The sequence below is a fragment of the Struthio camelus genome, chromosome 4 (assembly GCF_040807025.1).
Source record: "Struthio camelus isolate bStrCam1 chromosome 4, bStrCam1.hap1, whole genome shotgun sequence".
Lineage (NCBI taxonomy): Eukaryota > Metazoa > Chordata > Aves > Struthioniformes > Struthionidae > Struthio > Struthio camelus.
The window spans coordinates 49,936,134-49,962,137 of NC_090945.1; the positions used below are offsets into that span (position 1 = coordinate 49,936,134).

Below are 26,004 nucleotides of genomic sequence, written 5' to 3' on the forward strand. Positions count from 1 at the left end.
TTTACTTAATTAACTAGTAGTTAAATGAGAGAGAATGTCATTGTTGGCTGGGCTGTAACAAGGGAATTTACTCTGGACATAATAAATTAATTAATGATTTCTTTTAATAGTGACTTTATGCCTCTAACATGCAAACATTAGAATATCCCTGAAAAAATACCAGAGTTTTCAAACTAAAGTCAGAACAAAAAACAATGATATAATCAAAGTATTGATGTTTGATTCTAAGATCTATGTTCAGCTTTCTACCTTAAATGCTTGAAGTTAAATGATTACACCTCCCCAAGTAACTGATCGAAAGATGTAAGCTCCTAATGTAGGTATTTGGAATTGCCTTTGGAGACATATAAATCGCTGTACTGACCACATAATTAAGTGAGGTTCCTGTCCTCATCACTTAGCTATCTAAAGTCTAGATACCTGAAGTTTAACAGAAGAACTTCCTCCATATATCATCTTCTCAAATGTCCTCTGTTGGTTCACTTCTGTTTGTGAAGGTACGTTCAATGTTTTGAAGGCATTTCCACAATTCTATTTTTAAATTTTCTAAATATTTTCATTCGATAAATTTTATTTTTAGAAAACGAGAGACCAAAGTATTAGTAACATATAAGCTCACAGAGTTTTACAAGATTAGGCTATGATTTTTTCTGAACCTGAGAAAAAACTTCTTCACTGTGAGGGTGACAGAGCATTGGAACAGGTTGCCCAGAGAGGTAGTGGAGTCTCCTTCCCTGGAGATTTTCAAAACCCGTCTGGATGTGATCCTGGGCAATATGCTCTAGGTGACCCTGCTTGAGCAGGGAGGTTGGACTAGATGATCTCCAGAGGTCCCTTCCAACCTAAACGATTCTGTGATTCTGTGATTTTTTACTTACCTTTCCTGTTCAGTATGACTGTCTTGTTTATACTATGCAATATATAAAAATCAATTTGATATGAAATTTATATTACTTGATGAATAGTTTATTTTAAATCAGCGTTACCACACAGTCCCCATTGGAATCAATAACCCATAAAGATATAGAATGGTCAGAATAAATTTACACACAAATTTAGGAATATGAGTACTGTTCTGAAACTTCAAAATAGCCATGCGTGTAGTTAAATACATACAGATCTATAAAGCTTTAGAACTGTTTAGGATTCTTTAGAAATCAGAACTTTTTTTGATAGCAGCAGTCATAAAGGTGCAGAACTTGATGAATAAATGTTAATTTAAATTATGCAGAATATGCACCTGATTCAGCTGATTCATTTCATAATAAGAAACTTCAAGTTCATGTTTAGGTGCCATTAAAATAATTCAAACTTACATTCTTAAGCATTTTCATGACTTTAAGCAGAGTGCCAGGGCTTGTTGTCCTAATAGGTAACTGATAGACAACTTTGAAAATGCCTAACAAGAACACTGTATGTAAGCAAGAATTACTTATTCATATGAAATGAAATTATGTCCAATTTGATTAGAAAGATTTCTTAGAAATGAAAATGTGTGTTTGAGACAGACATAAAAGACTTAAAAGCACTTCATTTTTTTTCCTCTACAGTATTTTGGAGACTTCATGTTACTTCTCATTGACTTAATTATTTTTAATGCCACAGCCATTCAGAATATTCTCTTTTACCACATCTGTACCTTCTGCTAGAGAAAAAAAGAAACTGACTATTTGTAGGTTTCCAGACTATTGAATTCAGCTTACAAGCCTACCATGCAGATGGTGTTTCAGGAGCTATTTTCACTTTACTAGCCTAACTTGAACTTTGCTATTCAAGTTTCTCTTTTTCTTTCAGCAGAAAATACCTGTACTGATAAGACCCAATAACTTGCTGACTGACATACATAAAAAAATAAAACTACTGAGTTAGGCATCAGAGGCACATTTTGTTAATAATAAAAATCAACAGTACTTTAACTGGTACCTTTCATGACAGAAGTGCTTTCCTTAGACTGAAATTGAAGATGAAACATTGTTAAGTTGAAAGTGAAGCAAACTCATAACTAAAATTAGAGTAAGTCAGGATAGAATGATCGTGTGTCATTATGCATGTGTGCATGTGTATCTGTGTATGTGTGTGCGTATGGTTATGTATGATATTTTCATTACACTAAAAAATTCTGAGATTGTCCTCTGCAATAAATTTTGAAAGTATGGTCACTTTTATTCTTAACAAATAAGAGAATCTTCAGTATAACTATTTTTCAGTAATGAGTGGAGAAAAGAAAGAAGAAAAGAAATTGAAAAAAAAAGATATGCTTGAGTATCTGAGTAACTCTGTTCTATTTTAAAAATTCAGTTACATTCTGAGGTAGTCCCAGTGTGTTGTTGCCAATTTTTGTACAACTTTTACTGGAAGAAGATGGGATAAAGGCCTGAATTTCTTTATCCTTATTGTAAATGCTAGCAAGCCAGAGAAGAGGGTAGATATTTGAATTTTTGGATGAATGATTGGAACTATATTAAATCTCAGTGTTCTAATAAGGCAACTTTTAAAAGAAAGCTGTCTTGCAGAAAGATTCCATGATGCTTGTAACAAGTGTCCTTGAAAATTTAATGCATTGTAGTATGTGCTCATGTTGTGGTAATATCCAAGGCTTAAACATCTCCTACTCCAAAAACTGAATTCCAGATACAATGCTATCAGAAGAAAGAGCTGAACTTCCCTCAGTAAATTTAGGTGTTATTTGGTTGTACTGACCTTTAATATGCTAAATTGAATATCTAAAGTGGCATCAAAGAACATCTCTTCAGATCCTTCTCCTAACACCAGCCAACAACAGATGCATAGGAAAGAGTGTGAGAACAGAGCAAGCATGTAGAGCTCGTTGCATGAAATAAATCAGAATACTAGAGAGTAACACACAGGACTCCCATAGAGGTCTTGATAAGAAGTTTTTTCAAAAACTTTTATGTAACTTATGCAAGTTATATACAAATTTTATATTGCCGACCTCTCAGTAATGTGAAGTGTAATCCATTTAGACTTCTTCTACATTTAATAGTTATCTAGTAAAATCACTTGTCATAAAGGAATTGACAATTGAAAGTGATGATACTGAAAAATAGGTTAGTATTAAAAATGTGCCTAGAGTTTTCATTGTAACAGAACTACCAGCAGTTATCTCTCCTTGAGACAATTCCTTGCCTGTCTTACAGTTCTTCTACTAACCTCTATTTTTGGAGCTCAGTTAATGTGGCATTCCAGCAGTTTACTACTGGTGATGGATGAAAACTACTGTATTTCCTGTACATGGAAAGAAAAGAGCTATTTTATTAAAGAGAGGAACCAGGTTAGGCTACCATGATTTACTTTTGATGCATAAGATACCAACATACTGATTATAAAAAGTAGCAGATGATTAAGGAAAGAGCATAAGAAAAGAAGCATTTATGGAGTGATTCTTCCCTGTGTACATCTTCCCATTGCTTGGCAGTCAATGGTTTGAGGTCTTCTTATGTCAGAGGTTAGATTCAGGCTATTATGCCTAATAGGTGTCAATGAATCCACTCAGCCTTTTGCATTATTCATTGTTTTGGGCTGCACGGTATCTTGTGATGGTGACTTGCACAATTTAATTATGGTTTTGCTAAGGGAAAAGCCTTAACATTTGTTAAAACTTGTGTCATTGAAAAAATCCCTATTCTAATATTATTGTAAATTAGTATTCCCTATACGTTTTTATATAGACTTCTGTCATATTCTTCTTCAGTAATGTCTTTTCCAAGCTGAAGAATTCTGGTCCATTCCACTGTCTTCCAGAGCATAACACCTTTCAGTATCCTTTCTGCCGTTTCTGCATCTTTCTGATGTATTCTTTTCAGACATAGTGATCAGAAATCCACACAGTATTCAAGATGAACACAGTGGATTTGTGTCCTTTAAAAAAAAATATGGTTCCTGCTATGCTTTCTTTCCTAATAATTTCTAATGTTCTAACGGGGCTTTTTCGCCAGGATTGAAAGCTGATGTTTTTAGAGAACTATTCACAATGACTGCAAGATTCTCTTTCTAAGTGATAATAGCTAATTCAGAATCCATCATTCCTTATCTATAGAAAGGAGGTATTTATTCCCACATGGACAGCATTGCGTTTATTGACACTGAGTTTCACTCATTCCACTTCTGTGTGCCATTCACAGCTGTTTTTTCAAACAAATAGCTCTCCCTGATGAAGCAGCTCATCAGGGATGGCTGTTGAATTGCATGCTCCTGGAGAAATCCCCAAAACTCTATTAAAAAAGGAGGCCACAATACAGTACTGCTGCACCTTTTAAAGTACCTTTAATTAACTACATTGTGTTGAGATAAGGCAAATTACTATCATGTATAATTGCAACCTTGATGCTGCAATGCTCTGCAATTGCCAGGGAATGAGTAGCCTTCATTTTCTTTTTATGTTCATTTGCTTTTTATGAGCAATAGCGCTTATCTTTAAAAATCATCGTGACAACAAGGGGCGAAAAGACTTGGAGCGTGGATAGTTACATAGTTTTTCTGGATTGCTATGCAGCTGAATGAGAACACAAACATGCACACGTATGCACGCACAAGGACTATTAAGACTAAAATATCTTCACTTCTATGCTCAACACTCTGTTCACTTCAGTTGCTAGTGTCACCTAATTTTTCAGTATTGGTTTTCAGACTGCAAGTGCTTTGAAGGCAGCATGGTTTTTTGTTCTTGTTTTTATAAGTTGTGCAGTTGTAACCACATTTTCAGGACTTCTCAGATGGTAATAATATATAATGTCTAACCAGTTAGTTCAGATTAGTTGAAAAAATTTTCATTAATGTCAATGCTATCTTTCAGCATGAAAAATACTATCTATGCCATGGCACAATAGTTCTGCTTTATGTGTATTTATATTTGTGGTATGTTTTAAAGAAAATATTCACATAAAAATTAAGCTCTGTTTCTTCTCATGTCTTCCTTTCTTTTTAGCGAGACTGAAAAATAAAAATCAGAAAATCTACGAGATTAAATTATCTGCTTTTAGGTACAGGAATATCTACCATTTATGAAGAATGAGAAATATGATGTGTAGAAGATCTTTTGATGAGACTTAGCTGTACCTACTGTAAGGTAGCTCAGTGATGGTGAAAGGGTTACTTTGATTTAATAGAGACTGCCTCATTGACTGTAATTGTTTTGTTAGAAATATAGAAGTTCCAGATACCTTAGTGCACACACACCTGTATTAAATTTATAATTCTGTAATGTGCACATAACAATAAGTGACCTTATCTAAAAATCCTTTGAAACATCATTAATGTTTTCCCACATTCCAGCTGAACTAGTTGGTCCTTGCCTGCATTAGTTGAGTCTATATTGAAAAAAGTTAATCAGATTTTGCTTTCTTTTACAGGAAATATATGAATTTCTTAAAAACATCTGCAGACCAATAAAAAGATATAAACTAGATATACTCCGGGAGGAAACTTTTTCAAAATAGATGCAAGTTTTCCACTGAGACAAGCACCACATTTTGGTCTGCTTTTCTTTTGGCATTTCACTCATAATAATGTGTGCATCTCCAGGGTAAAGAGAAAAGTACATATTTGCCATTATGGGAATAAAAACTCTGCCAGTCTAAATCATAATTCAAAAGCAGAAGTATCAGTACTTTGGGGTAAATAATGAAAGCTGGTCATTGGTGTTTCTATCATTGCAAACTGCTTGAGGAAAGTGAGGAATCCAGTCTACCTAATGTGGTAGGATGTGATTTTTTTGGAATGTAATATTTTGCTGTTCCGATGAATCACACATGTGCATAACTTGCTGTCAGTTTGCTCTAATTATCATAGATCACCTTCGTGATTTGCCACTTGCAACCTAATATATTATGATAGTTAAAGTAACAAGTTCTAGTTATAATTGGTTGCTCGCTGTTGATATGGGTAATGGATCTCTCCTGTGAAATACAAACAGTAACTAGATGCACAGCATGGAGGTCAGTTAAGTACCCACGCTACCCAGGAATCAGCAGGTGTTCTTCATGACTTAGTCTCAAGACATATTTTTCTGGTAATTGCAATTATATTTTGTGTCCATCTTGTCTCAGATGTTAGAAAAGAGGGTTCTGTGTATAAATATTTACATACAAACATAAAAGCCAATACCAAGCATTTTCCTGCAGTCTTAGAGAAATATAACTGACAGATCTTCTCATAGAATTCCCATTTATATTGGTAGAGTTTGTCTCAAGGATAATTCACATCCCAAAGAGTAAAATCAAATCTTTAAACTGGAAACTGAGAGTTACATTTTGCCCAGTCTTGATATTATATGTGTAGTTCAGTGTAATCAATAACATTAATAAATCAGTGGATTGACTAAATTCTGAAAGGACTGTAGGCTCCCACACAATAAATTGATTTTTGTTTTCTCCACGTGAACATGGAAACACTGTAGTTAAGTGCCCGGTGGGTGTAATATTGACTCTTTTTTTTTTTTCCTGGTATTTAGTCTCTGTGTGTTCAAGCTTGGCATGGGCAGTTATATGACACCAATGTTTATCAGTACCGGTATTTGTCTAGGCCACTAATTTTCCCCCAAACAAACACTGGATTTTTAAGACTACCCTCTTTTCATTTTCTATTCAAAACTTCCAAAATAAGCTAGAGACAAAATTTACATCCTCTCAAAGTACTACTAAAGAGTTTGTCCAAAAAAATATATGCCTGAGGCAAATGTTTGCAGATCAGAATAAGCTTTTCAAATGTTTCATTTGGTTTCTTTCAGTTAATCCGGTTATGGGTATTGAAGAGCAAACCATCAAAACCTTTAAAGGCTTAGCATCTCTTTTCTCATCCTTACTGTTTTACACCTTTCCAAAAAAAACAGTTCAAAAATAAAAGGAAGTGCAAAGAACATTGCATCCAAAACCACATACAGGCTTGGCCTAAGGCAATTTATCTTTAGTTTTAGGTCTGATTTGACTTTGCATATTTGCAAACTAACTTAGATTTTTTTTTTTCCTGATTTGGAGCATGCTTTAGTGGCATCCGTTGCAGGCAGTCTTGGAAAAGAATAAATTACATCCTATTCGATTCCTATTTGGTTATTTGGAGCTCTTCTGTTACCTCTAAAATACATAAGATGCAGCAGTTTTCACAGAAAATTCTGCTCTAATTATGGCTCATGCAATACTAACCTGATCAATTATCAGATAGCGATTATATTTCAGCATAACTTGCAAAGCTGTTTGGAATACGTGGAACTATAGAAATTAAATGATTTGAAGGAAATTTGCAGTGAGATTTAAAGGTTTTAATACATTATGGTTGATTACAATTCATTTTATCATCTGTAGACTAAAAATAGGTAAGTAGATAATACATAGATAGTACACAGATAAAAATTTACCATTTTAGAACTGAATTTAAGAATCTGAATAAGCACTTATGCGTTCATGTGTCTAATTTAAACATGGAAATCAGTGAAATCTGTATACTCGCAGTCAGTGTTGTTGGTAACAAGAATGAGGTGGAAAAAAACACTTTAATTGCTGCATGCTTGGGCTGGAATCAGAGTTGTACAGGTCTTGGAATTGCGAAAATGTTCATTTTCAGCATCTGGTTCATTTGTGTTAAAAGTACTGTTTTTTATGAACTAGAGTTTAATCTTAAAATTAGGTATTTAAAATAGTAATTCTTTGATTCATCAGTGAAGAAATAGGTTCCTTTGAAAGTCAGAGTACATTTGATTTACAATAATCTGACCTTAGACAGTATAGATCTGAATACTAACATTCTTTAACAACTGGCTTGCAAATATGTTAGGTTTTTCTCAGAACTGCCAAAATTTATCCTGCTTTAGCACTCCAAGGCAGTCTACAGCAGAAAGCTCTTTGTCACATCATTCAGTGCAAATTGGCCCTTCTCAGCTTCATATGAATGTTCATCATGAATCTAAACATAGGATCATGGGTCAGGGGACAGAAAAACCTGGTAAATAAGTGGTCTAAACCTGTACAATAATAATGATGCTGCTTAGTGTAAAACTTATTAAAGATGTAGTTTTTATACTCCTAAAATTGTCTCCATACATGCGGAGTCATCTTTTACCTTTTCAAAAATGTATATTGATATTTTTGTATGCACAGCCTTCCTAGATAAGATGCCTTTTTCACAGTGCTGTCAGCAGCAGAACTAATTCTATTCTGTGTACACAGAAAATACATTCTTCTGTTTAAGGAATAAATCCAAGTGAAAAGATAAGCTGTGTATTGGTTTATGCTTATTAAAAGCGTTGTTGAAAAATTAATAGAAGTGCAGAAGGTAATGTACTCTTGCTCGCATTAATTTAAGCAATAAGATGTTCCAGTCATTTTCAAACTCTTTCATCTTTATCCCTTTTTTTTACATGTTTTTCTCTTTCTTTCTATTTAAAAAATGCAGCAAACATTTCATAGGGAAAAGGTTGGGGGGAGTTCTGTTTGTTTTTGATAGTGGACTTTGTGGGAGGTAAAGTGGTGTGAAGCTGAAAAAGTTGTGCTGCGTAGATGAACATGTAATTGAAGAAAGAGTCTCCAAATTTGGATTCACTAGAACCAGTAATTATAGCATGAAATTCATATTTACAAGTGGTTTAAACAATGGCAGGTTTAATATTAAAAGGGATGCACAGTGCTCTAATTATTACACATATTTGCAGTGCATTACATCACAGAGAGTACTGTTCTTAAATTTTACTTTTTGCCATGTTGTTTTTCTTATGATATCAATTATTTTAAGTGTGTATGACAGTTAACTGGCATCTTTATAACTGTGAGGTTGTATCTCAGCAGGTTTTACCATTAATACTGTGAACATGAAAATAATGTGTAAGGAATCTGTTCCATGGGAAAGGATATCATAGACATAGAAAATGAGATAAGCAACCTTTGACAAAAAAGCATTCAATCATTAGAAGCCTAAGTAGCTAGTTTCCAAGTAATGACATTTAACAGGTAAAGTGTTACTTTTTTCAAGGATCTTTTTCAAAACTGTAGTTCAAATTTACTATCAGAAGCTCTAGTGGATGTGCCTCATCATATAATAACCAAATGAATTAACAGCATGTTGAGTCTCTGTGGAGGCCATACAGGTGTATTCCTCTTGCAATTGGATAAAAAGTATATGCTTCTATGGAAGAAGACAAATGTTTATTCCCAAATCACAGTTATATTATCTGATTTTACTGTGACAAGGTTGTAGAACAATATGTTTGTCTAGATGACGCTGTTTTTGTCACACAAACAACAATGTACCAAATTTCTATATAACAGTTATTTTTTTCCTATATGAACAGCACCCAAGTCGTAGATTCACCTGGGTCTAAAAATCTGCTCCCACTGTTCCTTTCAGTTCTAGATAGCTGTTTACATATAAGTTTTTATGGTCAGTACAAGCATTGTGGTGTCTGGTTCTTTGCATCACTGGGATTACTGGAACAGTAAGTTCTTTGCTTACTTCAGTGGCTGGCAAGGTCCATTCATTCTTGCTGAATGAGGCTAATGCTAAGAACTTAGCATTATTCATTCTCTGTGGCACTGCAACTCTTAGTTTTTCTTAATTCATTCGTTATCAAGAAGTTAGGATCAATTGCGCCAATGGTCCAGCTCAATAAAGTAGTAAATAAAAATGCACAGCTCAATGATCTTTGGTCCAAGATTCTTTCCAGGGTTATGTATCAAATACAATTAATAAAAAAGCAGTATTCACGTGAGTAGCCAGGATGCCTCTTTGAGGTGATGATGAGTTTTTAGCCCTGTCCACTCAATTCCATATGACTTCTACTGAAATCTTGTGTGCAGGGTCACATTCTGCAAAAAGCTACTCACTAGTGTTATACGTGCCTTTTTGGGTACAGAAGTGATGCTCTCCTTTCTCAGTAATCCAATTTTTTCTGCTTTGTTTTTGTGTCTCAAAAGACAAAAGCTCAAAAGAGCTGGGACTGTTTAGCCTGGAGAAGAGAAGACTCAGGGGGATCTTACCAATGTATATAACTATCTGATGGGCGAGGGAGGTATAAAGAAGACAGAGGTGGTGGTGCTCAGTGGCAGGACAAGAGGGAAGGGGCATGAACTGAAATACAGGAAGTTCTATCTGAATATGGAAAAAAACTTGTTTACTGTAACAGTGACTGAGCATTGGAACAGGTTTCCCAGAGAGGTTGTGGAGTCTCAGTCCTTACAGGTATCAAAAACCTGTCCAGACATGGTGCTGGGCAACCTGCTGTAGGTGACTCTGCTTGAACAAGGGGATTGGACTAGATGATCTCCAGAGGTCCCTTCCAAACTCAGCTGTTCTGTGATTCTGTAATGTGGTGATACACACAATCCCGTTCCAAGTTAATATATCTTCAAAGCTAGCAGTCAAAGACGTAGGATATGCTGGATTTCAGTATTTTATCTGGCAGGCAGCACTAAAGTTCTATCAGCTTTTTTGAGCCACTTCTACATAAAGTAGCAGTGATGTTTTACCCTCTTTTCTGTTTTGCCATGAGTTGAAAGGTTTCATCTTCTGCTTGTCCATGAGTTGAAAGGCTTCATCTCAGTATGTCTAATAAAAATTCCACTGATTTTGTCTGAGCAGTAACGAAGAATCAGTATCACTTGTGGATTCCTAGAAAGTGATGGAGGTGCTTAACCATCTGTTTCTTGTGCCATAGGGATTAGAATCTATGGGAGACCTGCAGCCTCTTGGAAAGGCAGCTGATGCCAGGCAACTGCTGCCCTGTTATCTAGGCTTGAGTCATCATATCTGCTTTCCATTGTTTGCTTCCAGAAGCTACTTAGGAACAATTAGATGAAGTTTTAATCTTCTTGTTGAGGCTTGGCAGCTTGTCTACTCTGATAACAACTTCAGCTTTCTCTCCTCACTTTTTAGGATGCTGGGATTCTTATCCCAGATTTGTTTTGAGAGTTTGTGCACCAGCTGAATTTCCTTGGATGATCGCTTCAATTTTTGACTTTTCAAAACTCCTGATCACAGCCTGTCTGCTGAATTCCACATTTCCTACTGAAAATAACACACTGATTTGTCAGGCTGATTTCAGTAAAACCTAGGAATTTCATATCTGAATAGATCAGGAGAAGCTGATCTGGGATGAGCCTCCATTGCTATTTTTTGGACTGTAACTGGCTGCTATTTTCAGTTTTCCTTTCCTGGTTTCTGAGGACAGCACTCTTTGATCATGCTCCAGTAAATGATGATCAGAGCATCAAAGAGAGTTAAATATGTTGGCAGTGAATGTCATCGAGCTTGACTTTCAAGTGTGCAATGCTAGGAATATATTCAGAGATATGAGTTAAGTGAATTAGAATAGTTAGGCACCTAAAAAATGGAATCATATTAGCAAGAATTTTGAGCAGAGGGTCACCTAAATCTGAAAATAAGAAATATTGAAGAGAGCAGAGTATAAGAAGTCTTTCTTTTCCTTAGATTTGGGATATCCATTTAGGGCAATTCTAAAGTCTTCACTTGGAACTCATTTGCCTACCCTACAGAGGTGGAAGATTAAATTCCTGTAGTTGATAATATATAGCGATAACACAAAGAAGAAATTTAAGATGGTTGCTGTAGTTCTCTGTACGTTCACATTCCAAGTTTGCCTTCCAGCTTGTTTTTTGTCTTAGGTTCAGAATTCCTAAAGTAGGATATGTTAAGATCTATGGTACAGATATTCTGATTGCACAAATATAAATGCTTAGATGGACACTCAGAGTCAGGAAATCTGACACAAGTCTGGCTATTTTGTATTTATTTTCGCACTTGTTTCTAACTAATAGAAAAAAAAGGCAAATACTATAGTATTTGGTTTTTTATATGAACCAGAGGATTTAGTGCTACTAATGACCCGCAATAAAGCAAGAAGCAGGTCTATACAATCACAGAATTATAACTTTGTCCAGTTTTCAAATGCATATTATAGCCACAAAAAGATGAAAATAAGTAATATGAAACACCTCCAAATAGAATGCATAATAACAATACATCTGCAGAGCCAGCTTTTCTAATGGAGTGAATGAATGATTTAGTAATTGGTCACCGTGCATTAGAGCGTCGTTAATATTGAGCCTTTGTTTTTTCAGTACCTTGCCTCCCTATTACTATATTTATAGTTTAGTATTTAAGCTGCTTTCACATTTTATATTGACTGTACATTCAAACTATTTATCCATTTTATATATGTCTACACCAAGTCTTTTCTTCTTTTACAGTCGAGGGCCTGGACATAAAGAGACATGTATAATGTCTTAATACCAGGTCAGAGGGTGTGCATTGACTTTTATTATCCAGTTTTATATTTACAAATACCATAGGAAATGCCTTTTGTGATGAACTTGGATGCACAGATCCAATAGCCACTCACTTTTTCAGTGTGTAAAGCCAGTCAATATTGCGATCTAATGTAGTATGCACTCTGTTTTCCCCAAAAACTAAAAATAGAATCTTTAGCCTGTTTCTTAATCTCTGCGTATCAAAAATTTGAACACAATATCAAGAACAGCTTTCCTGTACTCTAACCATTAGTTGGATCATGTTGATACTCCTTAGTCTGATTCTTTGATCAGTCAGTCCAACGCCTACCTTTTAAAAAGAAAGAAAAATCCTGGAAAATGCTAAGCTTTTACACTTGACCTATATCCCTTAAAATGTTGAGCTGTTGAAGTACTCGTTCACACTGCATTTTTAAAATGCTGAATTTGCTACAGTGAAATGAAAACATTTTATCATGAAAAAGTGTTTGCACCAATACAGGAAGTGTGCATTTTTTTCACATTTGTTCCATCATTGTAAATTATTATTATTACATGCAAAGCTGCAGCATTATGAAAGGCTGAGAGACAGACTGGGTAGATGATTTGGTTTCCTGTTTTGAGAGAAGTTCTAAAAACAAGAAATAGTTGTGAAATCAGAGCGTATTGTACTTTTTCTTTCTTCCTTTTTGGCGGAGAGTGCAATGCGAACATAATTGGCATGTAAGAAAGATACACATGAAGCATCATTTTCTGACCCTCTTGTTACTGTCACGGGCTTTATTCCATGTATCCCTTTTATTTATTAATGCTCAGTTTTTATAAGTGAAATACTTCCAAGTTCCTGATTATTAAAACAGAAAATCATTTTATAGTTAACTTCAGAACGCTGTAAGCTTGTAATATTTATGGAAAATATTGTTAAAATAGCTCTTTCTATGTATTCTAAGTGCTATTAGGCTTATTTTTCTTTAAAAAATAATCATTATCTTTTTCCTATGTTTTATGTTTATTACTGTTAACTATGGTGGCTTTGCAAAACTATAGGAGAATGATTTATAATATCTACTGGTGCATATATCAACAAAACCGCTAAGTTGCCATTGAAAACTCATTATTATGGCTGTGCGAAAGCCAAGAAGACCCTTCTCTTGAATTTTATACTAATTTATCAGGACACATGATTGGTTTACATGGTAGCAGAAGGGAAAGAAGCTTTTCCTGTATAACCCGAGGAAACCAAATGTAAATGACATGCAGTGGACGTGGATCTCCAAAATGCCATTTTTAAATTTAGTATTCAACATGCAGTCACATTTCTGTATGGCTCAAGCAAGTAAAATTTTATTTTCCAGTGTAGTACATGTCAGTCTAGGCAGCAGCAATAATAAATATTTTATAGCAAATAATCTACATCTCATTTAGATTTTAGAAAAGATACACGGTTAAGGAATACCTTATATTACAGTGCAAAGATGAAAATAATGGTACAGAAAAATTTATCCAATATTTGGATGTTAAAAATTTTTGTGACATTTTATAATTAATAATAATTAAACATTTTTAAAAGATAAAAACAGTTTGATGACTTCATTCGTGATCTGTTCTCATTGCAGATTCCTGGATCATCTGAGTCCCGCCAGCGTAGCACCAGATAGAAACCTGAAGGTAAGATGAAACATCCTACATCCTCAAGCTCTAGTGGGACCCATATATTGCATTGATGATGTTTAAATGGCACACAGTTGTCTAATTGACAGAATAAAGCAGAATAACAAAGTCGTGATAGGCCAATATGTGCTCAGTATACAATGTCCTACTGACGTTATCAATAATTTATGCTGCTGGATCTAATTTGCTGTTGTTGGAATAACAATGTAGGTCCAAATATAAATGGGATAAATTCACATGCTCTAACTTTAACAGATTTAAATATTTTGTTCAAGAAAGGAAACCAAGGCTGATACACGTTTTTCTTCCCTTTTTTTGCCATTGCTTTTTCTTTTCCTGTTCCTTACCCTGTTACCAATCAGACTTATCAAGAACAGAATATAATTGAAGAAATAAGGAAATCCTCAGACTGAACTATCAAATCTATTATGACAGTTCTTAAATTTCCAGAAGAAACTCCTGTTGCCTATTTATTAAGATGTTTTTAATGATGCCCCTCCGTTAGGTTAATAATGCAAATGTCATTTTAAGTCATGACCTGAACTCACCTGAAAGCACATAAGAGACTATAGCTCTGAAATAGGAACTGCTGCTGCCCACCCAGAAGTGTTTGTATTTGGCAGCAATCTTGTGAGCAAATCTTAATCTGTCTGATCAGTACTTACGTAGCAACCGTACTGAATTGAACAAGTACCTGGTTATTTTTTTCTCTGGTTTTAGCTCAGTGATTTTTCTCAGTCGTAACCAAAGTCTAGTAATTTAAAGCCTGTGAACCTCACAAAATGGTTTCATTTAAAACCATATTCTGGGTCTTTTCCACCAAATGGAAAGTGTGTTCTTCTATATGACTACAAAAGATTTTAGAACAGCTATCAGATACGCATTCTGCTCATTAATGTTTGTACAGTATTCTGCCTTGAAAGAGCTGCAATTTCCTAGAGCAAGTCATTCAGAATTCGACTACACTCTTCAAGTTTAATGGGTTGAGCTCTTTGAGTTCCCCTACCTCCTCCTGATTGATGGTTTGTTTCTTCTTTTAATACAAAATTCAGTAAAATTTCCCACAGTGAAAAGGGTCTTTTAATTATAAAACACCAGCGTGTGGGAATGATTCAATTTACACATCAGAAAAGTTCAGTTACTTGACCATAATTTATTTTTTGTGCTGATCATTTACAGACCACAGATTGCTCTTTCCTCCCACCCCCCACCATCCCCTTCTCACTTGCTCCCTCTCCATGTAAAGGAATAAAAACTCCAACAACCTGGAGAAGGCTTTAAATACTGCAACGCTCAGTCTTCAGAAGTGGACACTTCATTGCAAGCTTTTACCCCTTTTCTCTTTTTCTGGTTATGTTGTCATATTCGACTTAAATGAGTTCTGTAATTGTAATTGCTGAGTGATACAGGATTTTGTTTTGTTTTTTTCCTCCCATTGAATCTGACAAAGGGCCAGTGTAAGTGAGGAGGAGGAGGGTGTCTCACTCATAGAACTGTGAAGAGACAATTGCTAAAAAGGATATTTGTCCTTCTAATGGACCACTAGGGCCTTCCTCAGTAGTCCTGACCAGCGCTTTAACTGGTCTCCAGGAGGGGATGATATAGCTCTATACTAAAAAAATTAAACATGAAAAGTAATTAATCAATGTCGAAATAAAGGTCTGGAAGGAGTGGATCGTTTCCATGTACTTCCTCTTTTGCAACGTTAGTCATCTTTAGTGTTTTGTTTTCCGAACACTGCTTAAGACTTGCACGGGTAGGTAAAGTAGATTTTAAAGACGAAGCACTGTAGATTTTGTGTGTGTTTTTTCCTTGCAAAATCAACAAAGTTAATCTTACCCTACCCTCATTATGGGCTTAAGAGAAGTAGGCATGAAAATGTCCATAATACCTTTTTTACAGATAATCAGAATTTTAAATACAATTATTTAAAGATATGCCCTTACATTTATTTTCTTTTTTTTTAAATATGGTTTTTGAACCTGACCAAGACCTACTATGTTGTAGTCTGCTCTTTTTAGAATAAAAAATAACTGTACTAGGTGGGGAGTTAGGTATATAACATCTATAATTTGGGTGTCTGGCTGAGTACCTTACCGTATTGTTTGGCTTTTTGTTGCAATACAGATACAAGGGCAGTAGTCTATGCTACTGGAATACACAGTTGCTATTTCTTTGCCTATTTAGCAGTTAACTTAATCTGTTTTCCACTTTGGAAAAGATAAATGAGTGCTACTATAATAAAATATGTCAAGCTTCTGGGATTTTTTTGGTTTTTTGTTTGTTTTTCTTGTCAATTATTATTCAAACTCTTATCAGCTATTTGAAAGGCTCTTCCTTTACCCTGGTCTAAGCATTTAGCCTATAATAGCTAACAGGAATTTGTGTGTTATAGTGTTCGTATGAGAGAGAAAGTGAAAGACAGTTTTCATAGCATCAGTGTCTGCTGCTGGTGGATATGTTCTTACCTAGAAACACAGACTCATCCCTGGATAAGAATTAGGAGCAGAAACTAGCATATAACCATTGTAAATTGCAAAAAAACAATGTAAAATTTTGTCTTCCATTGCCATGTGCTAAAGCCTGTAATTCTACCACTTTGATTTTACAAGTTTAAATTTCCATAGCTGCAGCTTTTAGTAATTCACCTGTACCATACCATACTCGAATTCTTGTCAGTAAAAGGAACAATTCAGAGCACAAGGGGACAGTAAGAATAGAGATCAGTGAATATGATAACAGGTCTTTCCAATACTCATTAATGTTCATGCAAACATGCATCTTAATACTAATGTACATTCCCCAGTTATTTCCAGAAGCTAATTTTAAAAATTCTTTATGATCTCTGAATAAGAAGGGAGGCTTGTATTTTCCATCCAATCAGCATCTTGTGCTAAGTAAAGCCACAAATGCTTGTATGAAAAATGAGTTTTTTCTTTCTCATTCTTATACCAAAAAAAGCATCAGATATGTTCTTGTTCTATGTTCTATTTTGTTCTTTTTTAATAAAGTCAATTAATTTAACTCCTCTGTTCAATATCAGTATTCCTAAAGCCACGAATACCCAATGTTTTTAAATGACTCCCAAGGCTGCTAGGCTGTTTGAGCATTGTGCATCCTGAAAGACACATCCAGGCAGTCAGTACTCCTGCTGCTGGTCAGTCGGAGTCCAGTGATGGTGCAGCTGGTTCTTGGTTTTTTGGCATTTCCCCCTAATTCAGTTACCAGGCTCGTTTCATTTACTAAGTAAGCCCTGTAGCGTTGCTTTCAGTAGCATGCTGTATTCCTACAGTTCTCAACAGTTTGCAACAGCGTAAGTTCCCAGTAGTTCTCAACTATAGCGATCAAAATCTACAGATGGTCCTGGTGTCGAACAGGTTTCTAGTGAAAGCAATCTTTAAATATTTTTAAGTCCCTGTTCTTCCAGCACCTTACGTTATGACTGTTTACTACTGTAAATAATAAGTTAAAATCAATAAACCTATGCAAAATTCTTATTAATTCTAATAGTAGATGAAAGCCTGTCTTCTCAAAATTTTTTATTACAATTTATGATCCCGTATTTTCAAGTTACCTTCTGTGGCTTAAATGCTAACATTTTGCTTCAATTTGTATTCATAATAGTCAAATTTTGCTGTACACTGTGTGAAATGTCTGTATTTTAGTAGAGGTTTCTGTGTTTAATAGATGCTGTGAAGATACAGTTTTGTGGCAGAAGTATTTATTGTGTCACAAATTCTTAGTTTCTTTTCTGCTTTTTTCCTTTCCTTTCATGAACAATATATATAAGAAAAGTGTTGAGCATTAGTGAGACTGCAGTGTTCTTGACAGTATTCTGTTAGAATACTTTCCAATACAGAGAGCCTGTGGCTTCTACTGTATTTTATACATTTTTGGATATGATGGCATTTTTCATTTAGTATATAGGGGTTCCGGTGACTCAGTCTCTCCTGTTCTAACTTGACTCTGCCTCTGTACTGAATGAAACAACATCTCAAGTCTTTGCATTGTTGATACATGAATCAGAGCTGAATGCCAAAGCTGCATCCGTGGCAGCTGATAGTAGGCTCACCTTCCTGCTACTACTCACACATATACACTTTTTACAGTTATGCATCTCTAGGATTACTTTTAAATACTGGTGCAATTGCTCCATATTGCTATCAAATCTTTGTCCGGCTACCTATATTTACCAGCTGTGGAAAGGTGTATCGGTAGAAATTTGTTTTCAAGTTCTTCTCAATAGAAAGTATTGTACTTAATCATTAAATTGTTTTCCTCTCATGGCAATCAACCAGTCAGTCAGTTCCAGAGGCCTACATTACTGTATGGATTTTTTTGGACATTTGCAGACACTTCTAGCATCTTTATACAAGATTGCACTGTTTGGCATATTAGTTGTAAATCTGAGAAGCAGTTTCACAACAGAAACACCTTAGCCACCAGCAGGCAGTGGTGAAGATGTGCTTGAAATCTTCTCTCCCATCAAAACTCAGGTCCCGGTCTGAAGGCCCAAGCTGCAGATCAAGTCAGCCTGGCAGTCACAGACCTGAATTCCAAGGCTTTTCTGCACAGACTACTTTTCACTCTTTCCATTCAAAATCTAAGGATAAGGTTAGTGATGGTGCTAGTTCCAATCTTTTATGTGTTAATCTGGCATTTATAAATGTTTTCTCTGAAAGGAAAACGCATCCATTTCTAAACCCTTCTCAAACCACACATCCCACTTCTGAGCAGCTGCTCTAAAGACCAGTGAGAGAAGTGCATGAGGAGGAGGCATCGCTATTTAGTCCAATGTTGTGTGAAAGTAATCCTGGGAGGAAGGATAGGGCCCAGCAGCCTCCTCTTCTAGTGAAACGCTCTCATTTTCTGCCGTGCTTGTCAAGGGAATTTGCGCTCTTTCTGGCATTCTTGGTCAGCGGGAATTCGGGTACCCCCAGTGTACAGCATCTGTTTAGAGTCCCTTCTTGAGATGTGTTAATTATTAGTTAAACCTCCCAAACCAAGAGAGCGTATTAAAATGCATTAAATTTTGGTCTGTTATCATCACAGTCAACACCATGCTTCTAATCAAGAGTGGCCAGCAGGTTTGATCAGCAATTAACTCCATTTTGTCAGATTGTTAAGCAGTTCATGAGCATTTAAGCGTCCCCTAAACACTTGTTATCATGTTGAATAGCAGAATAAAGTGCAGAGATGCCTGCTTTGTAAAACTCAGATGGTCTCAGGTGGGTGGCTGCTAAAGCAAGCACATCCGTAGTTTGCCACATGAACAAGACCTCGAAATCCCTGGGCTTCCAGTGGAAGGTGCAAGTTAGTTCTTAGTCTCCGAGCCTCAGTGCAACCTGCCAGCACATCCCAGATTCACAGTAAGAGATGCTAGCTGTAGGCTGTGCTGTTTCATCTAGACAGGGCTGACCTATCCCATAGAGGTCATCAAGTGACCCAGTAGGAAGTGTTCTGGGAAAGATTTTATTACTTCTTTTCGGATCTGAAAACATGAAAACGTGTCTTTGTCCTTAGGAACCATTTTTGTACTTATCAGCAGGCTTCTCCTTTGGAATATTTGCAGAGATGACAGGCAAAATCATGGCCTTCCTCTCAGGATGAGAAAAACACTGTGCCTAGGGAAGTGCAACATCTATATAAACTGCGATTTTCTGTATTGTCTTTTCAGACACTTTATTGATTGGCAAAACTTGCTTTTAGCTCAGTTGCTGTAGGTCAGATCTCGTTGATATTAGCAGAGATGTTGTTCAATCTAGGGTCACAGAATAAATATCCCAGCTGATAAATTTCAAAAAAGATGCTGTCATTGCTGGTCTCTAAAATTTCATACAAAACTGATAGTAAAAAAGTAATGTCATATTTTCTGTGTAGAAAAGTGGGAAAGCATTGTACAATAACTAACTTCTATTTCATTGTGAGCTTTCTCTTTGAAAAAAGAAGTTGGGTTTTGTAAGATACTATGGATGCAGCTGAACTAATGAGGATGTGTTTTATTGAGCAGTGCATCAGATGAAGAAGAGCAGGGACTTTTTACTTTTTCTCTCTCCCCCTTTTTTTTTTTTTTGCCCATACTGTTTATCACTTGAGTGCCAGAAAAAGAAGGGGGAAAAAAAGAAAAATATTTGAAGATTTTATTCTTTTCCTTTTTAAAGCAAGGTGTTAAATAGTGTTAACAGTCAGTTTGACTTCTGCAGCATGGCAATAACATGTCTAACAGTAGTCCAGCTCATGAGTTACCATGAATATTGTAGTCCTTTTATTTTAAAATGTTCAATTATTCTTGAGCTACTGTACTGTTGTTTCAAAATGCATTTTGTTATTAAGGGGCTAAAAACCCTTTTTTGTGGTTTATTAAGTGTCTTTGAACTACTTTTTAAGACCAATTTGTGATAGGTTTTCTACAGTGATTTTATATTTAGTCTCCTGAATCCATCTGACCTGAGTAGCCTGAGGGAGATAAGTCAGGAAGCACAGAAATCAAGAAGATCTGAAGCTGGTACTTTAAGCTGAACAGGAAGCTAGTACAACTCAGTTTGTCAGTAAAAATTTCTACTGAAAGAATAATTTGTTTTCTTTTTTCACCATTCTGCCTTTTTGCTGACAAATCTTAATTTCCATACGATTTGAGTAAAATAGGAAAAAACACTTGAGTGTCAGGTTTTTGCAGGTTTTAGGTAAATTTAACTGATAGTGTCAGGTTTTTGCAGGTTTTAGGTAAATTTAACTGTCTGTCAGAAAGGGAAGAGTTTTCTGAAACTGAGGTTTGATCTCAAGACCTACACTGGTGTGGTTTGGAAAAGGTTTAAGGGACATATCCTTCAATAAAAGGGATAGAAAGGGACATTTTCATGCAGATTGCATTTCTAGGCTGATGACAAAGAGGTCTCAGATTGAATTGTCATCCATATCTTTTTCTCCAGCGTCTGACAGATATCAGGAAGAGGCTGTGCACTGGCTCAGAATGCTTGGGGCTAGTGTGCAAATTAAGTTGTTCATAAAATCCATTTTAACGTTGCAGTGAGACAGAGAGGAAGGTGAACAAAAGTTTTATGGGTGATTGTTGACCTGGTAGTATTTTAATGGAAAAAACATAACAAGATTGGGTCATTTGAATCACACAAGTCAATGACCAGATGGAACTCATTATAGAACAGGGAACTGGTTACTTATACATAGACTTCTCAAGAATTCTTCAGGAGTTTTTTTAAAAGAAAAAAGTAGTAAGTACCAAAATTGTAGAAAACAGATGCAAGATACAGGCTCTGAGTTAAAATTTTCATTCACTTTGCCATACCTGTTTCAGGGACTATAAAATAGTGTAAAATATGTGCTTTAGCAATTATTTTATTACAGAGTTTCACTGGAGCAAACTGTTCATTTATTCACCTATTATCAATCACAGGGGAAATGCTGTTTATATATTTGTTGGGGTCCTTGACAGGACCCTACTGAGTTTTGGGAAAGTCTCCAAAGAGTGCAACTCCAGTACATCTGAAGCTGAACATGAGACCTAACATATATCATCCACAGCTTGATTGCAACTGCTTTTTTAACAAAACTTTGATATGTACTATGTCGTATCTCTGTTTAATGAAAAGTGACTTCCTATGTGCAACGTGAAACACATTTTAAGGGAATGCCAAGTACTCTGTTATTTTCCTTGCTATTGAATTGGCAGGCACTTTGGCAGATCCTGTCTTGGGAAGATTATTTGTCAGCAGCACTGTTAACTCTGCTGGTTTAAAAAAAATAATAATAATCATGTATAGGATTGTGTTCCTATAATCTGCTTGCTACACAGCTGACAAAGGTGGTTATGTATTTAGTCACCGAAAACAAACTTTGTGTAAGAGGCAATGCAAACTTATCTTCCACAAATATCTAAAAGATAGGGTGACTGTGCCTAAACCTAGGAACTCCAGGTGTGATTTTGGAAACCTAGCAAGTATTCCAATTGCTAAGCACATATCTGCTTTGTGGAAAAATAGTCTAATCTCAGCTGTAAATGCTGACAATTACATGCCGTTTCCCTTAGAGCAATAAATGTTCTTTTGTCTATCTAGATTTTTTTTTTTATGTTTTGCACAGGTAATTCCTAACCATGCTGCTCTATGTCATTAAAATATCAAAACCTAATCAGTCAGCTGGCAATAAATGGACAAAATAGAAATCCATAGCAAAGATTAGTAAATTCTAAAAGTGGTTTATGGGTCCTAGTGGGATTTCTCCTTTTTTAACAGCAAAGTGCAGAGTGAAAGAATATGCACAGCTTACTTTGTCTTCCTCTTTCTTTTGATCTGAAAGAACAATCAGATAAGGCTGATTTCTGAAGACAATTCAGAATGAACAGATTTCAGTTGCCCCCAGTGATAACCATCATTGTCAACAGGAGGCATTCCAGGTACTGACACTAGAGCCTTAAATGTTCAGATACTGAACATTTTATCTTTTATTTTAAAAACTACTGCTGGGAACTCTCTTTATAGAATGCATTGGATGATGAGTATTTAGAAGAAGAATGAACCCTGAAGGAGAATAAAGCCCAAGCCTCAGAGACTGTCAGTGAACACCAGAAGGACAGAATAATTTAAGGTTAAGGTGGGGAATTTCATGCACAAAGAAAACCTGAAGCTGTGGAAAGTGGCAGAATAGAACTCAGGAGTTACAGAAGCTACAAAATCAAAATTCAAAGAATTTCAGGGCCCTGACCCTAGCAGACATTTGTCCAGATCAGTGAATCAGTGCACACTCTGTCAGAGTTCAGCAAAACTAAATGTCTTTTTCATAGATAAGGCTCAAAACTGGAATATGTTAAGGTGCTAATAATCCATGTTCAGGTATCAGTATTAAACCAGTGCCTAGAAATGTTCCTAGCTAGTTTTGTAAGCCATTTAGTTCTAACAAGTGCTATCAGGCCCTCTCTTTAACTCACAGCTTCAACGCGCAATTTTGTGAAGAAAACATTGATTTTGGCACAGTGTGAGAAGTTACATTTTATGACTCATCCACATTGCACAAAGTTCATTCAGCATGGTGTGGTGTGATGTTATGAGTATATTATCAACATGGATTGTTTACAAACATAAAGGTACTAACATTCTTCAGATTTAAAGGGATTTACACCCTGAATGCTATGTAATAGTTAGTTAGCAGTTCACTATCTTCATGATTATTTGAATTGATAATTGATAGCTTAATGAACCTCAAAACCAGCATAAAATATGCTGCTAATCAAGAATAACTAATTTTGAATGAGTAGATGTAAATGAATTCTTAATCAGAGGATTTTTTTAATTTCATGTGTTTATCAGTGCCATTACAGTCCAAAAAAAAGTGCCTGAAAAATTGCATGTTGTTTCTTATCTATTCTGCCTTCAAAGAGTTTGCTTTGTCTACCAAACCTAGGTATGGTATTTAATCACATTGACTCTGGTCCCAGATCTCCACTGGTGTCTGCTGCTTTCATGCGCTCCGGGTAAGGTCGTTCATCTGTTCATAGAGCCATAACTAGGGCAGAGCTTGTAGTTGATTTCAGGTAGTACCCGCAGATTATTAATAGCAAGAGGTCCATTGACATGTACGTTGTTCTGACATACAAGAGACATACGGAGTTGCTAGCAATTGAGTGAAGCTATAGTGCAGTTTGTGAGCACAAGAGTAATACTTAATTGGTGTAAGGGACATAAAATTATGTCATTTAAAGTCACAGACACTGAAGAGTATAGCTGAAGGTCTCGTCTTCTTTCTCCTCTCCATTACCTGGATTAATTCCTTGCTACTTTCACTGTTTTCTACTTCTGTGAAGAATGCATGTTTTTGAGACATATTCAGTACATCCCTTTGCGTTGGCTCTAACTGCAGCCACTGTTGGAGCAAGGCTGTCCAGTTTGCTGAATCTGCAGGAGTACCTTCCTCTTTTTCCCCAGCATTTCATTTCATGCTAACTCACTGTCACTTCTTCTAACTTGCAAGGAAAGATGTCATAACTTTCCTCTGTATCCCCCAAAATTGATGAAAATCTTCCTGCAGGAGGATAAAGACCAGTAAAGTTAGGAAGTAATAGATGACTTTTGGGCCACTTCAAGTGTGCCTCTGGCATTCTTTTTTCTACTAACAAGCAATGATATCTGTTCGATAAAATTCCAGGAACACAGCTTTCCACTAAGAGCTGTACATAATGAGACAATACTTACTTTGTACACTGCTCAGAAAAAGTTAAGTTGGTGCCAGATGTGGAGTATAACTTTTCAGTTATGTATCCTGAAATAAATTTTTCAGATGAAAAGATAAAGTATCAAACTACAAAAAAGTTAATCAAATATCAGTTTGGCTTACTATATTTTACTAAATAGTTTCTAAATAGATGCACGTGAAAGCAATTGAAAAAATTATATAGAGCACAGATGTATTGCAAATACCTGCACATGTTAAGACGGCTGCTAGGTTACATATATTTTATGGTTCAGTTCGTGACTAGGAAACGCATATTCAGCACAAAGGCACTTAAATTGCAAATCCAACGAGAGTATGTTCTCAAATAAGCATAGTGCAATTTTTAGACAGCCAGGCCCTTCAGAATTTTGACGGGATTTGTGTCTATTGGGCAAATAAGCATGACCGTTGCTCTGGTGTCCTCTACTGCTATCAAACATGCACCATTAGATAACTGGGGATTGAAACCATAATATGGGCTTGTATAGAACTAGAAAGCTCCATTTTACATTTAAAGTACGTAGAACAAAAACCTGACATATAAGCAAAAGATATTGTTCCTATGTATTTTGCCTTAAAAATCTAAAAACTGTCTTTATACTTCACACAGCTAGTTTCTGTCAATGAAACTGATCTAAAAGCCCACCTTTTTCATGATGACCGAAATACTTGCACATTGCATTATTCTTATATGTAAAGTTATACAGTGTTGGCAGATTCTGTAGTCCTTCTATGACAGGGCAGTATGAAAACCTTTCTTTCCAGACTGCCAAAGAAATCACTGGGGTTAAATGACAGGGCTTTACCAGTGATTTGCCTGTCATAGGGAACTGTAAATTGCAGCCTGTCTCCAGAATCGTGTTTAGACACATTCTGAGATTAATGGTTTTGCATAGACACTTTGGACTCCAAATTATTTTGAGAGGAGCTCCATCAAGAAGATTCTTCCAGTTTGAACTCAATTGACAGTGCTTTGCAAAGTTTTACATTATTAGCTATGATTATATGAAACTTTATTGATGCAAAACAGACAGTAGTTATTATAAAAATGAAATGATATTTCTTATGTTCCGTACTACATAAAAGTTTTCACCTCCAATTTAACTCTTTGTGACAGAAACCTTTTTCTATAGTAGGGCTTAACAGTTTTCCTTTTATGTAACAGACATCAGTGAAACATCTTATTTATGCGATTGAGCAGCCTGTATCTTTTCTCTTACAGCAGCATAACTGAAAAGGAAGGTCTATATCCTAAATGAAGGAATGTGAAGAGGAACTTAGTTAAGGTGTAGCATATGGGAAAACATGGCAGTTTCAGAATTTGCTAATTCATTCATTTCTCAGAACCTTAACTGATAACTTGCACGTGTCGTGCCGTAATCCATGAGATAATACAATTCAGGAACTCTAACTTAAGACAAAGATAATAATGAGAAAATGTTTAGCAGAAGAGTACAACAAATATGTTCTATAGTTGACTGGTAAAAAAAGAGGAAGGAAATCTCTTTATCATTATTTTCAACCAATTTTCAATCTTCTCTATTTATACCAACATTTGTATGGTTTCAGTAGAAAGTTAGACAGGCAGATGCCACAGGAGTGGTGCAGCCATGTGAGAACCAGCATAACTGGATGGAGAGAAAGAGGTAAAATATTTGCATTTTTCTCCTAAGTAACCTGTAGTTAACGTATACTGCCTCTTCCAATGGAAAGTAATGGCTAAGAGAGATGATCAGTTAGTGCTCAAACAGACTAGTCATTATGTCATTGCCTGAATATGTCAGTTTTATATGAGGACGGGGAATCTCACACATTTACTTCTCTGCGGTACAATTTTTTTTTAATGTGAAGTTGTTTAGCCTAT

At 35.7% G+C, this 26,004-nt stretch overlaps 1 protein-coding gene across 1 annotated transcript in view; it reads left to right on the forward strand.

Annotated features, from left to right (window-relative positions):
• The window catches only part of TENM3 (teneurin transmembrane protein 3), a 1,330,030-nt gene that overhangs the window by 836,933 nt on the left and 467,093 nt on the right, over nucleotides 1–26,004 (forward strand). The window contains exon 13 of the mRNA XM_068942557.1: nucleotides 13,865–13,916. The gene's annotated coding sequence lies outside the window, so the exon portion shown is untranslated. The remainder of the gene's footprint in view (nucleotides 1–13,864; nucleotides 13,917–26,004) is intronic.